The following is a 17,186-nucleotide window of genomic DNA, read 5'->3' on the forward strand; positions in this document are numbered from 1 at the left end:
TAAAAAAAGGTTAGTTAATAATCAGTTACCTGAGGTAAACCTACAAGGAGAGTTAATAATAAGTTACCTGAGGTAAACCTACAAGGATAGTTAATAATAAGTTACCTGAGGTAAACCTACCAGGTTAGTTAATAATAAGTTACCTGAGGTAAACCTACCAGGTTAGTTAATAATAAGTTACCTGAGGTAAACCTACAAGGTTAACGCGGGCTGGAAGAGAATTACTTCAAAACCACAGCAAACAGCTGGGACATATAGTAATATTATATATATAATATTATATCACTGGGCTCCTCTGTGCTAACAAACCCTGTGTACCACCCCTCCCCTGTTTAACCTTGAATTTCGTTCAGAAAAACACTTCCACATTTAGCAAAACGAACCAACTCTTTACGGATCTGTTCGGTGGTAATAAACGGAGGCAGATTAGACACCACTACTCTTGTCGAAATCAGCACCAACACAACCCCTCACATAAATCATACTGGTAACTAGCCGGACAACAAGACTCACCTTTTACATTACCACAACCACCGCCTTGTTCATTCTGGATACAGAGTGTATATGTTCCTCTCCCACCTGTTCACCGACCAGGATCAATAATTCCTCCACACCATTCTCCACAACGCACCTGAAGAGACAGCGTTTCTTCTCCACTCGGTTGAGGACATCAAACTACCCTACTCCCTCCTCAACTCTAACCGATAAACAGCGGAAACCGATAAACAAACCCTCCCACCATGACAAAATACATTTGGAAAATAGGCAAAAGAATAGCTGCACTCTTCACGAACGACAAAACCTCACGTTACCAACTTCTTCTTCTTCTATGGTATAATGGCGGTCCTCAAACCAACGTTAAAGGAGCGTGGCGCCTCCTACTGTGCTGGAGTGTGTTCAATCACGGTTTACACCATTTCTAAATCCTCCTACCTAACTCAGTACTTCTGAGAAAATAAAAAAGATCCCTACTAACTTCTAATGGACCCTCCCCCATCCCCCAAATCCCTTCCAACCCCCCATCCAACCCCGTCCAACCTCAATGACCCTACACTTCAATCTTTACCTCTCTTCAACATCCTTACAACACTATAACAACACATGCTCCACCGTTTCATTGACAATACCCTCCAGACACAAACCATTCACATGCTGCCAACCAGATGGAAGGACCAGTTCAATGTACAATGTCCTAAACACAATCGAGGAAACACCACCTCTTCCTTCCTAATCTGACCTTTGAACCTTGGTCCACCGACCTTTCTTTAGAGGACATATAAATGCCGTCCCTTGTGCTCAGAGTCCCATCTCTTCTGCCACACATCTATCAAAATGTCTCTGATCTCACATTTGTCCTCACCTCTACCCAGTGGAACATTAATATATATTATATCTTGTTTTAAAGTTATTTTAGCTAACTAGTCTACAATTTCATTCCATTCCACACCTGAATGTGCTGGGACCCAGCAGAATCTCACTACTAGACCCATTCTCTCAATTCTCCATAATAACATTAATACCTCCAATAGTAGGTCACTCCTAATAGATTTACCAGATGATAAACTATTCAATACAGACAGAGAATCTGAGGATACTATAATTCTAACAGGCTGTACGTCCTCCACCCACTGGAGGACAACTATTATCACCAACAGTTCAACTGAGTACACTGACAGTTCATCTGTTAGTCTTCTACATATCTGCACATCACATTCAGGAAGGTAAACACCTGCTCCTGTGGGCCCACTATCTGGGCCCTTGGATCCATCTGTGAAAAGAGGTAAAAAAGCATAACAACTTCTACCAATGTAATTGTCAACCAGTTTCCCTTTATCACTGACTTCTGACCCAATCTTTCCTTTTGTCTACCAAGGTTAGATCAACAACAGGATCTGGGAGTAACCATGGAGGAACATCCCCTATCACCACAGAAAAGGGCCAACCTCCAACTCCCTGAAACTACTCTCATCAGCAAGCTTTCCAACTGTCCAACCAAAACCACTGCCTTGTCTACTAGTATATTCCCAACAGTCATCTAGAACAGTAGCAGTGGGATGCTCAACCTCACAGCCTTTCAACCCAATAAGCTAATGACAATTTATTACGTCGTATATCCAAAGGCATCTCACCTGCCTCAACTGGTCTATAATATAAATCCATGATATTATGGGATACAAAATGGGAAAAGGGGAAATTATGATAATACTAAAAAACATCCTTCTAACTAACCCTCCACTACTTTGACCCTATCTGCTCCTGCACCAGGCAAACTAACCCTACACTCATTAAAACCCACTACCCCATTCCACTACTTTGACCCTATCTGCTCCTGCACCAGGCCAACTAACCCTACAATCATTAAAACCCACTACCCCCATTCCACTACTTTGACCCTATCTGCTCCTGCACCAGGCCAACTAACCCTACACTCATTAAAACCCACTACCCCATTCCACTACTTTGACCCTATCTGCTCCTGCACCAGGCCAACTAACCCTACACTCATTAAAACCCACTACCCCCATTCCACTACTTTGACCCTATATGCTCCTGCACCAGGCCAACTAACCCTACACTCATTAAAACCCACTACCCCCATTCCACTACTTTGACCCTATCTGCTCCTGCACCAGGCCAACTAACCCTACACTCATTAAAAACCCACTACCCCATTCCACTACTTTGACCCTATCTGCTCCTGCACCAGGCCAACTAACCCTACAATCATTAAAACCCACTACCCCATTCCACTACTTTGACCCTATCTGCTCCTGCACCAGGCAAACTAACCCTACACTCATTAAAACCCACTACCCCATTCCACTACTTTGACCCTATCTGCTCCTGCACCAGGCCAACTAACCCTACAATCATTAAAACCCACTACCCCCATTCCACTACTTTGACCCTATCTGCTCCTGCACCAGGCCAACTAACCCTACACTCATTAAAACCCACTACCCCATTCCACTACTTTGACCCTATCTGCTCCTGCACCAGGCCAACTAACCCTACACTCATTAAAACCCACTACCCCATTCCACTACTTTGACCCTATCTGCTCCTGCACCAGGCCAACTAACCCTACACTCATTAAAACCCAGTACCCCATTCCACTACTTTGACCCTATCTGCTCCTGCACCAGGCCAACTAACCCTACACTCATTAAAACCCACTAGCCCATTCCACTACTTTGACCCTATCTGCTCCTGCACCAGGCCAACTAACCCTACACTCATTAAAACCCACTACCCCCATTCCACTACTTTGACTCTATCTGCTCCTGCACCAGGCCAACTAACCCTACACTCATTAAAACCCACTACCCCATTCCACTACTTTGACCCTATCTGCTCCTGCACCAGGCCAACTAACCCTACACTCATTAAAACCCACTACCCCATTCCACTACTTTGACCCTATCTGCTCCTGCACCAGGCCAACTAACCCTACACTCATTAAAACCCAGTACCCCATTCCACTACTTTGACCCTATCTGCTCCTGCACCAGGCCAACTAACCCTACACTCATTAAAACCCACTACCCCATTCCACTACTTTGACCCTATCTGCTCCTGCACCAGGCCAACTAACCCTACACTCATTAAAACCCACTACCCCCATTCCACTACTTTGACCCTATCTGCTCCTGCACCAGGCCAACTAACCCTACACTCATTAAAACCCACTACCCCCATTCCACTACTTTGACCCTATCTGCTCCTGCACCAGGCCAACGGCCTGGGAGGACGGGACACCACCACCCAACACACCCTGGAACTCTTCTGAAGTCAAATCTAGTATGACCAAATACTTCTCTGCAGCTGCCACCAAAACATATTTTTTTCTGTGATTTACATTCCATTTCTGCGGTACAGTTGATAACCATTTGCTATGAACACTAAGAAGCCAACCTTACTGAAGCATATATCACTGGTTGGCCCATCCCTCTGTGCTGTCACAGATCTACTACTCACAGGGATCCTCTCAGGATCCCTCAGCCTTGACCCATCCTCCTCTACTTTCTTCACTGCCTCAGCAGTGACAACCTGTTCCCAACAGTGGGGTCAGTGGGATTGGATAGGGGCCCCTCTACCTCTCTCTCTCTCTCTCTCTGACTGGAGGAGACAGGTGAAATGGTGTGTCTCCTCTGGTCAACAATACTCACCTTGAAAGACTCCACAGCCTGTTGGAGCTCCTTCAGCTCCTTCTCTCTCTCCTGGAATCTCTGCTGGACCTTCTGCTGACTCATCCCCAGCTGCCTCTGTGGAGAATCACTCTTCAATGAGCTATCAAGCTTTATTAGTCCAGTAGATCAATAGTATAGTAATGTGACATAGGGCCCATAGAGAGGAAGGTCTAAAAAATGGATGGTCCATTTACTAAATGATATTTATTTGTTGCTATGTGAATGATTATAGTTGTTATGGTAGGACTACATGTATCAACAGGTTGAGACTGAACTTTGGACTCATAAAAGGGCATTCAGAATGATAATAGTGTTTGACATTATAAAATGGTGATACATCTGGAGAATCTGGGTTGACATATCAATATACTCAAGGTTTGTGTTCATATTTGTTCTGCTGAGGATCAATTTCATTTCAATGATCTCATGTTCAAACAGCCATAGTTCCTACTGTATCTTTAATTCTTTGTTTATCAGACAGTCACCAACAAGTTGTTCTGGTCTTACCTGTTTCTCAGTCCTCTCTGCTGCAGCTGACACTGTATCATGGCCTTTATGTTCATCCATCACACACTGATAACAGATACCCTGCTGATCGGTACGACAGTAAACCTCCAGCAGTTTGTCATGATGAGAGCAGATCTTCTCCTGTAGTTGTGCGGTGGCTTTGACCAGCTTGTGCTTCTTCAAAGCAGGAGATTCGTAGTGAGATTGGAGGTGAGTCTCACAGTAAGAGGCCAGACACACCAGACAGGACATGAGGGCTTTCTGCTTTCTGGTCCCAGTGCAGAAATCACACGCCACATCTCTAGGTCCAGCATAGCACAGAGCAGGAGGGGGAGCAGCCTGGAGTCCTGTCTTCTTCAGTTTCTCCACCACCTCAGCCAACATGTTATTTTTCCTCAGAATAGGCCTTGGAGTGAAGGTCTCTCTGCACTGAGGACAGCTATAGACCCCTTTCAGAACATCCTGATCCCAGCAGCCCTCAATACAGCTCCTACAGTAACTGTGTCCACAGGGGATGGTGACTGGTTCCTTCAGTAGATCCAGACAGACAGAACAACAGAACTGGTCCTGGTCCAGCAGAACTCCCTGTTGAGCCATTTGGACGGTTGTTCACTCTCACACAGACAGACGAGACAGAGACTCAGATCAGTTTCGTTTCCTCAGAAGAGAGTTTGTGAAGGGGGATGGACTTCCTGGTTCTGCCAGAGGGGTGGGGTTAGAGGGAGGGAGGGGTTAGAGGGAGGGAGGAAGAGAGAGAGGAACTGCATGCAACATCAAGAGGGAGACAAATAGTTTTGTTCCAATGTTAGAGCCCTTAACATGGAATAAATGAAATAATGAATCTTAAAATGTGAGTTATTAGAATATAAATGGTAACAGTTTCTATGAAGTACATATTATAATTATTTTAATGACCTTTATAATGCCTTATAATACACTTATGTGTTCTAATAAGCAATAAGGCCTGAGGAGGTGTAGTATATGTAAGGATTGCGGACCTGGTGGCAGTGAAGTCAGACGCAGGAGAGCAGAGATAGGTAATAGCCGGAGCAGTTTAATACAAAACGAACCTACATGGGTACAATCCCCGATGCGCACCAGTAACAGAGTACAAGCACTTACAAACAAACAATTCCACACAAGGACATGGGGGGAACAGAGGGTTAAATACACAACAATTCATGATGGAAATGGAAACCAGATGTGTAAGAAAACAAGACAAAACAAATGGAAAATGAAAAAGTGGATCGACGATGACTAGAAGACCGGTGACGCCGACCGCCGAACAAGGAGAGGAAATGACTTCGGTGGAAGTGGTGACAGTATATGGCTAATATACAGTACCACGGCTAAGTGCTGTTTTTAGGCACGACGCAAAGCGGATTGAGAATTATGTAACACTTTCAAAAATACAATCAAATAAAAATGTTATTGGTCACATACACATATTTAGTAGATGTTATTGTGGGTGTAGTGAAATGCTTGTGTTCCTGGTTCCAACAGTGCAGTAGTATCTAACAATACACCCTAATGTAAATGTCACAGGTGTCGTAGGGTTTAGACCAAGACGCAGTGGGAAAATGTACACTCATCTTCTTTTATTAAAGGACAAAGAACAGGCCAGTAAGGCACAAAGCTATACACAGCAACAATCTGCCACAAAACCCCATGACAAAACAAACTCCTAATTATAGGACCTTCAATCAGAGGCAACGATAACCAGCTGCCTCCAATTGAAGGTCCAACCCCAATTAACTAAACATAGAACTACAATAGACAAGACAGAACATAGAAATACACTAACATTGAACATAGACTAACAAACCCCGGACCACATAAACGAAACACCCCTCTACCTAAATACATAGCCCGAACCACATAAACCAAACACCCCTCTACCTAAATTCATAGCCCGAACCACATAAACCAAACACCCCTCTACCTAAATACATAGCCCGAACCACATAAACCAAACACCCCTCTACCTAAATACATAGCCCGAACCACATAAACCAAACACCCCTCTACCTAAATACATAGCCCGAACCACATAAACCAAACGCCCCTCTACCTAAATACAAAGCCCGGACCACATAAACCAAATGCCCCTCTACCTAAATACATAGCCCGGACCACATAAACCAAACGCCCCTCTACCTAAATACATAGCCCGGACCACATAAACCAAACGCCCCTCTACCTAAATACATAGCCCGGACCACATAAACCAAACGCCCCTCTACCTAAATACATAGCCCGGACCACATAAACCAAACGCCCCTCTACCTAAATACATAGCCCGGACCACATAAACCAAACGCCCCTCTACCTAAATACATAGCCCGGACCACATAAACCAATCGCCCCTCTACCTAAATACATAGCCCGGACCACATAAACCAATCGCCCCTCTACCTAAATACATAGCCCGGACCACATAAACCAAACGCCCCTCTACCTAAATACATAGCCCGGACCACATAAACCAAACGCCCCTCTACCTAAATACATAGCCCGGACCACATAAACCAAACGCCCCTCTACCTAAATACATAGCCCGGACCACATAAACCAAACGCCCCTCTACCTAAATACATAGCCCGGACCACATAAACCAAACGCCCCTCTACCTAAATACACAGCCCGGACCACATAAACCAATCGCCCCTCTCCCTAAATACACAGCCCGGACCACATAAACCAATCGCCCCTCTCCCTAAATACACAGCCCGGACCACATAAACCAAACGCCCCTCTCCCTAAATACACAGCCCGGACCACATAAACCAAACGCCCCTCTCCCTAAATACACAGCCCGGACCACATAAACCAAACGCCCCTCTCCCTAAATACATAGCCCGGACCACATAAACCAAACGCCCCTCTCCCTAAATACATAGCCCGGACCACATAAACCAAACGCCCCTCTCCCTAAATACATAGCCCGGACCACATAAACCAAACGCCCCTCTCCCTAAATACATAGCCCGGACCACATAAACCAAACGCCCCTCTCCCTAAATACATAGCCCGGACCACATAAACCAAACGCCCCTCTACCTAAATACATAGCCCGGACCACATAAACCAAACGCCCCTCTACCTAAATACATAGCCCGGACCACATAAACCAAACGCCCCTCTACCTAAATACATAGCCCGGACCACATAAACCAAACGCCCCTCTACCTAAATACATAGACCGGACCACATAAACCAAACGCCCCTCTACCTAAATACATAGCCCGGACCACATAAACCAAACGCCCCTCTACCTAAATACATAGCCCGGACCACATAAACCAAACGCCCCTCTCCCTAAATACATAGCCCGGACCACATAAACCAAACGCCCCTCTCCCTAAATACATAGCCCGGACCACATAAACCAAACGCCCCTCTCCCTAAATACATAGCCCGGACCACATAAACCAAACGCCCCTCTACCTAAATACATAGCCCGGACCACATAAACCAAACGCCCCTCTACCTAAATACATAGCCCGGACCACATAAACCAAACGCCCCTCTACCTAAATACATAGCCCGGACCACATAAACCAAACGCCCCTCTACCTAAATACATAGCCCGGACCACATAAACCAAACGCCCCTCTACCTAAATACATAGCCCGGACCACATAAACCAAACGCCCCTCTACCTAAATACATAGCCCGGACCACATAAACCAAACGCCCCTCTACCTAAATACATAGCCCGGACCACATAAACCAAACGCCCCTCTACCTAAATACATAGCCCGGACCACATAAACCAAACGCCCCTCTACCTAAATACATAGCCCGGACCACATAAACCAAACGCCCCTCTACCTAAATACATAGCCCGGACCACATAAACCAATCGCCCCTCTACCTAAATACATAGCCCGGACCACATAAACCAAACGCCCCTCTACCTAAATACATAGCCCGGACCACATAAACCAAACGCCCCTCTACCTAAATACATAGCCCGGACCACATAAACCAAACGCCCCTCTACCTAAATACATAGCCCGGACCACATAAACCAAACGCCCCTCTACCTAAATACATAGCCCGGACCACATAAACCAAACGCCCCTCTACCTAAATACATAGCCCGGAGGTGAAATGAGGTGAGTAAGAGTTCACTCATTTTTTGAGGACTTCCGGAAATGAATGGTGGGATGTGAACGACGGTAGATGACACACCCCTTCAACACTATAAACAGACCGAACTCATCTTGTCTTTTATTATCTTCGGTTTCTGTGAGGGGAAAAAATGCATGGCTGCTCGCTGAAACTAATCGTCGGATTACTGTCGATTTCTAGAAAATGTTTTACCTAATTATTTCGATCAATGGTGAGCTCACCCCGTGATGTGATTAATTATACATAGTAATTGCAATTAGCTAATTCATATTGTAGTTTACGTCAGCCGAGAGTTAGAAAATATGACTGCTTGTGTTGGGTCAATCTTTCTTCAGTTAGCGCTACGACAAATGTAGCCTACATTTTTTCCGGTTAGGATGATTGTGTTGTGATATATATATATATATTTCTGTGAATATCTGAACCATTTGCATCCAAAAATAAACTGCTCACATTCAGGAGATAAACTTTGTAAGGACTGTGTGTGTTTTGTGTAAATAGTTTCTGAAAAAAGTGTGTCCAGCTTAAACGCTGATTGTTGCGTCATTGTAAACTGTCCGTTCTAAACGAGTGTTCTAAATGAGTGTTCTAAAATAGTGTTCTAAATGAGCGTTCTAAATGAGGGTTCTAAAGAGCGTTCTAAATGAGCGTTCTAAATGAGTGTTCTAAATTAGCGTTGTAAATGAGGGTTCTAAATGAGTGTTCTAAATTGAGCGTTCTAAATGAGCGTTCTAAATGAGCGTTCTAAATGAGCGTTCTAAAGAGCGTTCTAAAGAGCGTTCTAAAGGAGCGTTCTAAAGGAGGGTTCTAAATGAGGGTTCTAAAGGAGGGTTCTAAAGGAGTGTTCTAATTGAGCGTTGTAAAGAGCGTTCTAAAGAGCGTTCTAAATGAGCGTTGTAAATGAGGGTTCTAAAAGAGTGTTGTAAATGAGGGTTCTAAAAGAGTGTTGTAAATGAGCGTTTTAAATGAGCGTTCTAAATGAGTGTTCTAAATGAGGGTTCTAAATGAGCGTTGTAAATGAGTGTTCTAAAAGAGTGTTAGGCTATATAGTGCACTATGTTTGACCAAGGTCCACAGTTAATTGTAGTGCACAATTTAGTGTTCTAATCACACGGCGCTTCAGGGACCACTGTAGAACGATCACACCCCGTGTGACAGGCAGACAGGTTAGGGTTAGGAGGTGTTACTGAACAGACAGACAGACAGACAGACAGACAGACAGACAGACAGACAGACAGGTTAGGGTTAGGAGGTGTCAATAGACAGACAGACAGACAGGTTAGGAGGTGTCACTAGACAGAGAGACAGACAGAGAGACAGACAGACAGACAGACAGACATGTTAGGGTTAGGAGCGTTACTGAACAGACAGACAGACAGGTTAGAGTTAGGTGTTACTAGACAGACAGACAGGTTAGAGTTAGGATGTGTTACTAGACAGACAGACAGACAGACAGGTTAGGGTTAGGAGGTGTTACTGTACAGACAGACAGACAGACAGACAGGTTAGAGTTAGGAGGTGTTACTGAACAGACAGACAGACAGACAGGTTAGGAGGTGTTACTATAAAGACAGACAGACAGACAGACAGACAGACAGACAGACAGACAGACAGGTTAGAGTTAGGAGGTGTTAATGTACAGACAGACAGGTTAGGGTTAGGAGGTGTTACTGAAAAGACAGACAGACAGACAGGTTAGGGTTAGGAGGTGTTACTGAACAGACAGACAGACAGACAGACAGGTTGGGAGGTGTTACTATACAGACAGACAGACAGACAGGTTAGGGTTAGGAGGTGTTACTGAACAGACAGACAGACAGACAGACAGGTTAGGTTTAGGAGGTGTTACTGTACAGACAGACAGACAGGGTGTACACCGTTTGTTTATCCTCTCTGGGCTAGGTGGCCCAACTCAATGAGGTACAGCAAGAAGGAATTACATAGTCGTTTTTCTGAGACTTTATTGAAAAGCTATGTTCAAACTGGTCAGAAAATCGGCTATGTTTTACTTCTCAGAAATTGCACTATGTTTTATTTTTGGGTAACCATGGGTGAAATTTGAAAAACGGTTTAAAATACTTTTAAAGGCCATCACCACCCCCATGGCACCTGTTTCAGCACCCCACTGCAGTCCCATGTCAGTGGGATAAAGAATGAGTGTTTTATGGATGTTTTAAGATTTGGTGGGGACGTGTCAGTAACATATGCACCTGGTTTTATTTTGGGTTACCAGGGGTGAAATTTGAAAAACTGTTTTAAATACTTATAAAGGGTATAGGGACCTACATACCCACCCTTAGAGCACCATCCTGCGGGATCAACTCAATGGGTTACAGCAAGAAGGAATTATATAGCTTTTCAAAAAAGTCTCAGAAAAACGACTATGTTCAAACTGGTCAGAAAATCGGCTATGTTTTACTTCTCAGAAATTGCACTGTGTTTTATTTTTGGGTTACCAGGGGTGAAACATACTGAAGCACCATGTCAGTGGGGCATTGCATGAGTGATTTATTAGTGTTTTAATGATTTGGTGGAGCTGTGTCCACCTCTTGTTGGCCTGGTATTATTTTGAGGTCAAATGTGTTCAAAACGGTTTTAAATACTTTTAAAGGGTATACACATATCCCTTACATAATGTAATGTTTTGCTTTCGCTGTAAAGCCTTTTTGAAATCGGACAACGTGGTTCGATTCAGGAGAAGTCTATCTATAAAACGGTGTAAAATGTTCCTATGTTTGAGAAACAGAAATTATTAGATTTGGTTATGAATATGGCGCTCTGGTTTTTTGCTGGATGTTGATCCCGAATACGGGATCAGCGCTTCAAGAGGTTTTAATATGCAGTAATCACTCAACACATCCAACATGTGTAACTGTTGTTGGGATGACTGAAATGGCCTTTTGACACAGGAGCACATGGAGAAATACATCAAGAGGGAAACAAACTGTCACTATACTTAAACTAGTCTTTCCTGTTGGGAAACAAACTGTCACTATACTTAAACTAGTCTTTCCTGTTGGGAAACAAACTGTCACTATACTTAAACTAGTCTTTCCTGTTGGGAAACAAACTGTCACTATACTTAAACTAGTATTTCCTGTTGGGAAACAAACTGTCACTATACTTAAACTAGTCTTTCCTGTTGGGAAACAAACTGTCACTATACTTAAACTAGTCTTTCCTGTTGGGAAACAAACTGTCACTATACTTAAACTAGTCTTTCCTGTTGGGAAACAAACTGTCACTATACTTAAACTAGTCTTTCCTGTTGGGTAACAAACTGTCACTATACTTAAACTAGTATTTCCTGTTGGGAAACAAACTGTCACTATACTTAAACTAGTCTTTCCTGTTGGGAAACATACTGTCACTATACTTAAACTAGTATTTCCTGTTGGGAAACAAACTGTCACTATACTTAAACTAGTCTTTCCTGTTGGGAAACAAACTGTCACTATACTTAAACTAGTCTTTCCTGTTGGGTAACAAACTGTCACTATACTTAAACTAGTATTTCCTGTTGGGAAACAAACTGTCACTATACTTAAACTAGTCTTTCCTGTTGGGAAACAAACTGTCACTATACTTAAACTAGTCTTTCCTGTTGGGAAACAAACTGTCACTATACTTAAACTAGTCTTTCCTGTTGGGAAACAAACTGTCACTATACTTAAACTAGTCTTTCCTGTTGGGAAACAAACTGTCACTATACTTAAACTAGTCTTTCCTGTTGGGAAACAAACTGTCACTATACTTAAACTAGTCTTTCCTGTTGGGAAACATACTGTCACTATACTTAAACTAGTATTTCCTGTTGGGAAACAAACTGTCACTATACTTAAACTAGTCTTTCCTGTTGGGAAACAAACTGTCACTATACTTAAACTAGTCTTTCCTGTTGGGAAACAAACTGTCACTATACTTAAACTAGTCTTTCCTGTTGGTGATGAAGAAACACATCAGAGGCATAGTTTTAAAGTCAATATTTTAATGAACCCCTTGGAGTCGATTGATACCATACCAACGAGTTATGGTAGTAGGTGCCAGGTGCACCGGTTTGAGTGTGTCAAGAACTGCAACGCTGCTGGGTTTTCCCACATTCAACAGTTTCCCGTGTGTATCAAGGTTGGTCCACCACCCAAAGGACATCCAGCCTTGACACTTGACACAACTGTGGGAAGCATTTGAGTCAACATGGGCCAACATCCCTGTGGAATCTAGACACAAATTACATTTAGTGTTGTGAATATATTCATCAGTTCATCTAACAGATCAGTCAGGAAGAGCCACGCTCAGACTTGGGAAGGTCCGCTTGAAATGGAATTAACAGTTAATTCCTTGTATAAATGGCTGCCAACCTCTACTGTGAGGAGTCAGAGACATCTCAGACTTCCATGCATTTTGAATAGTTTCATAAGTCTCATAATAATTGTTTACACAATATAATGACCATTATAAAGAAACAACTGGGTCTCTAAGTACATATATTAAATATATAATATATGAAATAAATAATTTATAACACCTATTATTGTCTAACATAAAGTTACTTATTTTTCATTTTCTTTACAATTATTTACAAGTAATTTCACATTGTCAGTGATAAGGCAGTACTCATCTCTATATTATGGGGCTGGTTGTGATAAGGCAGTACTCATCTCTATATTATGGGGCTGGTTGTGATAAGGCAGTACTCACCTCTATATTATGGGGCTGGTTGTGATAAGGCAGTACTCATCTCTATATTATGGGGCTGGTTGTGATAAGGCAGTACTCACCTCTATATTATGGGGCTGGTTGTGATAAGGCAGTACTCATCTCTACATTATGGGGCTGGTTGTGATAAGGCAGAACTCATCTCTACATTATGGGGCTGGTTGTGATAAGGCAGAACTCATCTCTACATTATGGGGCTGGTTGTGATAAGGCAGTACTCATCTCTATATTATGGGGCTGGTTGTGATAAGGCAGTACTCACCTCTATATTATGGGGCTGGTTGTGATAAGGCAGTACTCACCTCTATATTATGGGACTGGTTGTGATAAGGCAGAACTCATCTCTATATTATGGGGCTGGTTGTGATAAGGCAGTACTCATTTCTATATTATGGGGCTGGTTGTGATAAGGCAGTACTCACCTCTACATTATGGGGCTGGTTGTGATAAGGCAGTACTCATCTCTATATTACGGGGCTGGTTGTGATAAGGCAGAACTCATCTCTATATTACGGGGCTGGTTGTGATAAGGCAGAACTCATCTCTATATTATGGGGCTGGTTGTGATAAGGCAGTACTCATCTCTATATTATGGGACTGGTTGTGATAAGGCAGAACTCATCTCTATATTATGGGGCTGGTTGTGATAAGGCAGTACTCATTTCTATATTATGGGGCTGGTTGTGATAAGGCAGTACTCACCTCTACATTATGGGGCTGGTTGTGATAAGGCAGTACTCATCTCTATATTATGGGGCTGGTTGTGATAAGGCAGTACTCATCTCTATATTATGGGGCTGGTTGTGATAAGGCAGTACTCATCTCTACATTATGGGGCTGGTTGTGATAAGGCAGAACTCATCTCTACATTATGGGGCTGGTTGTGATAAGGCAGTACTCATCTCTACATTATGGGGCTGGTTGTGATAAGGCAGTACTCATCTCTACATTATGGGGCTGGTTGTGATAAGGCAGTACTCATCTCTATATTATGGGGCTGGTTGTGATAAGGCAGTACTCACCTCTATATTATGGGGCTGGTTGTGATAAGGCAGAACTCATCTCTATATTATGGGGCTGGTTGTGATAAGGCAGTACTCATCTCTATATTATGGGGCTGGTTGTGATAAGGCAGTACTCATCTCTACATTATGGGGCTGGTTGTGATAAGGCAGAACTCATCTCTACATTATGGGGCTGGTTGTGATAAGGCAGTACTCATCTCTATATAAGCCCCATAATATAGAGATGAGTACTGCCTTATCACAACCAGCCCCATAATATAGAGATGAGTACTGCCTTATCACAACCAGCCCCATAATATAGAGATGAGTACTGCCTTATCACAACCAGCCCCATAATATAGAGATGAGTACTGCCTTATCACAACCAGCCCCATAATATAGAGATGAGTACTGCCTTATCACAACCAGCCCCATAATATAGAGATGAGTACTGCCTTATCACAACCAGCCCCATAATATAGAGATGAGTTCTGCCTTATCACAACCAGCCCCATAATATAGAGGTGAGTACTGCCTTATCACAACCAGCCCCATAATATAGAGATGAGTACTGCCTTATCACAACCAGCCCCATAATATAGAGATGAGTTCTGCCTTATTACAACCAGCCCCATAATATAGAGATGAGTACTGCCTTATCACAACCAGCCCCATAATATAGAGGTGAGTACTGCCTTATCACAACCAGCCCCATAATATAGAGGTGAGTACTGCCTTATCACAACCAGCCCCATAATATAGAGGTGAGTACTGCCTTATCACAACCAGCCCCATAATATAGAGGTGAGTACTGCCTTATCACAACCAGCCCCATAATATAGAGGTGAGTACTGCCTTATCACAACCAGCCCCATAATATAGAGGTGAGTACTGCCTTATCACAACCAGCCCCATAATATAGAGATGAGTACTGCCTTATCACAACCAGCCCCATAATATAGAGATGAGTACTGCCTTATCACTGACAATGTGAAATTACTTGTAAATAATTGTAAAGAAAATGAAAAATAAGTAACTTTATGTTAGACAATAATAGGTGTTATAAATTATTTATTTCATATATTATATATTTAATATATGTACTTAGAGACCCAGTTGTTTCTTTATAATGGTCATTATATTGTGTAAACAATTATTATGAGACTTATGAAACTATTCAAAATGCATGGAAGTCTGAGATGTCTCTGACTCCTCACAGTAGAGGTTGGCAGCCATTTATACAAGGAATTAACTGTTAATTCCATTTCAAGCGGACCTTCCCAAGTCTGAGCGTGGCTCTTCCTGACTGATCTGTTAGATGAACTGATGAATATATTCACAACACTAAATGTAATTTGTGTCTAGATTCCACAGGGATGTTGGCCCATGTTGACTCAAATGCTTCCCACAGTTGTGTCAAGTGTCAAGGCTGGATGTCCTTTGGGTGGTGGACCAACCTTGATACACACGGGAAACTGTTGAATGTGGGAAAACCCAGCAGCGTTGCAGTTCTTGACACACTCAAACCGGTGCACCTGGCACCTACTACCATAACTCGTTGGTATGGTATCAATCGACTCCAAGGGGTTCATTAAAATATTGACTTTAAAACTATGCCTCTGATGTGTTTCTTCATCACCAACAGGAAAGACTAGTTTAAGTATAGTGACAGTTTGTTTCCCAACAGGAAAGACTAGTTTAAGTATAGTGACAGTTTGTTTCCCAACAGGAAAGACTAGTTTAAGTATAGTGACAGTTTGTTACCCAACAGGAAAGACTAGTTTAAGTATAGTGACAGTTTGTTTCCCAACAGGAAAGACTAGTTTAAGTATAGTGACAGTTTGTTACCCAACAGGAAAGACTAGTTTAAGTATAGTGACAGTTTGTTTCCCAACAGGAAAGACTAGTTTAAGTATAGTGACAGTTTGTTTCCCAACAGGAAAGACTAGTTTAAGTATAGTGACAGTTTGTTTCCCAACAGGAAAGACTAGTTTAAGTATAGTGACAGTTTGTTTCCCAACAGGAAAGACTAGTTTAAGTATAGTGACAGTTTGTTTCCCAACAGGAAAGACTAGTTTAAGTATAGTGACAGTTTGTTTCCCAACAGGAAAGACTAGTTTAAGTATAGTGACAGTTTGTTTCCCAACAGGAAAGACTAGTTTAAGTATAGTGACAGTTTGTTTCCCAACAGGAAATACTAGTTTAAGTATAGTGACAGTTTGTTTCCCAACAGGAAAGACTAGTTTAAGTATAGTGACAGTTTGTTTCCCAACAGGAAATACTAGTTTATGTATAGTGACAGTTTGTTAATACTAAAATAATAATAATAAATAATTTCTGTTTCTCAAACATAGGAATATTTTACACCGTTTTATAGATAGACTTCTCCTGAATCGAACCACGTTGTCCGATTTCAAAAAGGCTTTACAGCGAAAGCAAAACATTACATTATGTAAGGGATATGTGTATACCCTTTAAAAGTATTTAAAACCGTTTTGAACACATTTGACCTCAAAATAATACCAGGCCAACAAGAGGTGGACACAGCTCCACCAAATCATTAAAACACTAATAAATCACTCATGCAATGCCCCACTGACATGGTGCTTCAGTATGTTTCACCCCTGGTAAC

At 42.6% G+C, this 17,186-nt stretch overlaps 1 pseudogene; it reads right to left on the minus strand.

Moving 5' to 3' along the window:
- Nucleotides 1–4,053: 4,053 nt before the first annotated feature.
- On the minus strand, nucleotides 4,054–5,411 carry LOC145866029 (E3 ubiquitin/ISG15 ligase TRIM25-like; annotated as a pseudogene).
- Between the last annotated feature and the right edge of the window lie 11,775 nt (nucleotides 5,412–17,186).

The sequence above is a fragment of the Salmo salar genome, unplaced genomic scaffold (genome assembly GCF_965601325.2).
Source record: "Salmo salar unplaced genomic scaffold, fSalSal1 ptg000117l, whole genome shotgun sequence".
NCBI lineage: Eukaryota > Metazoa > Chordata > Actinopteri > Salmoniformes > Salmonidae > Salmo > Salmo salar.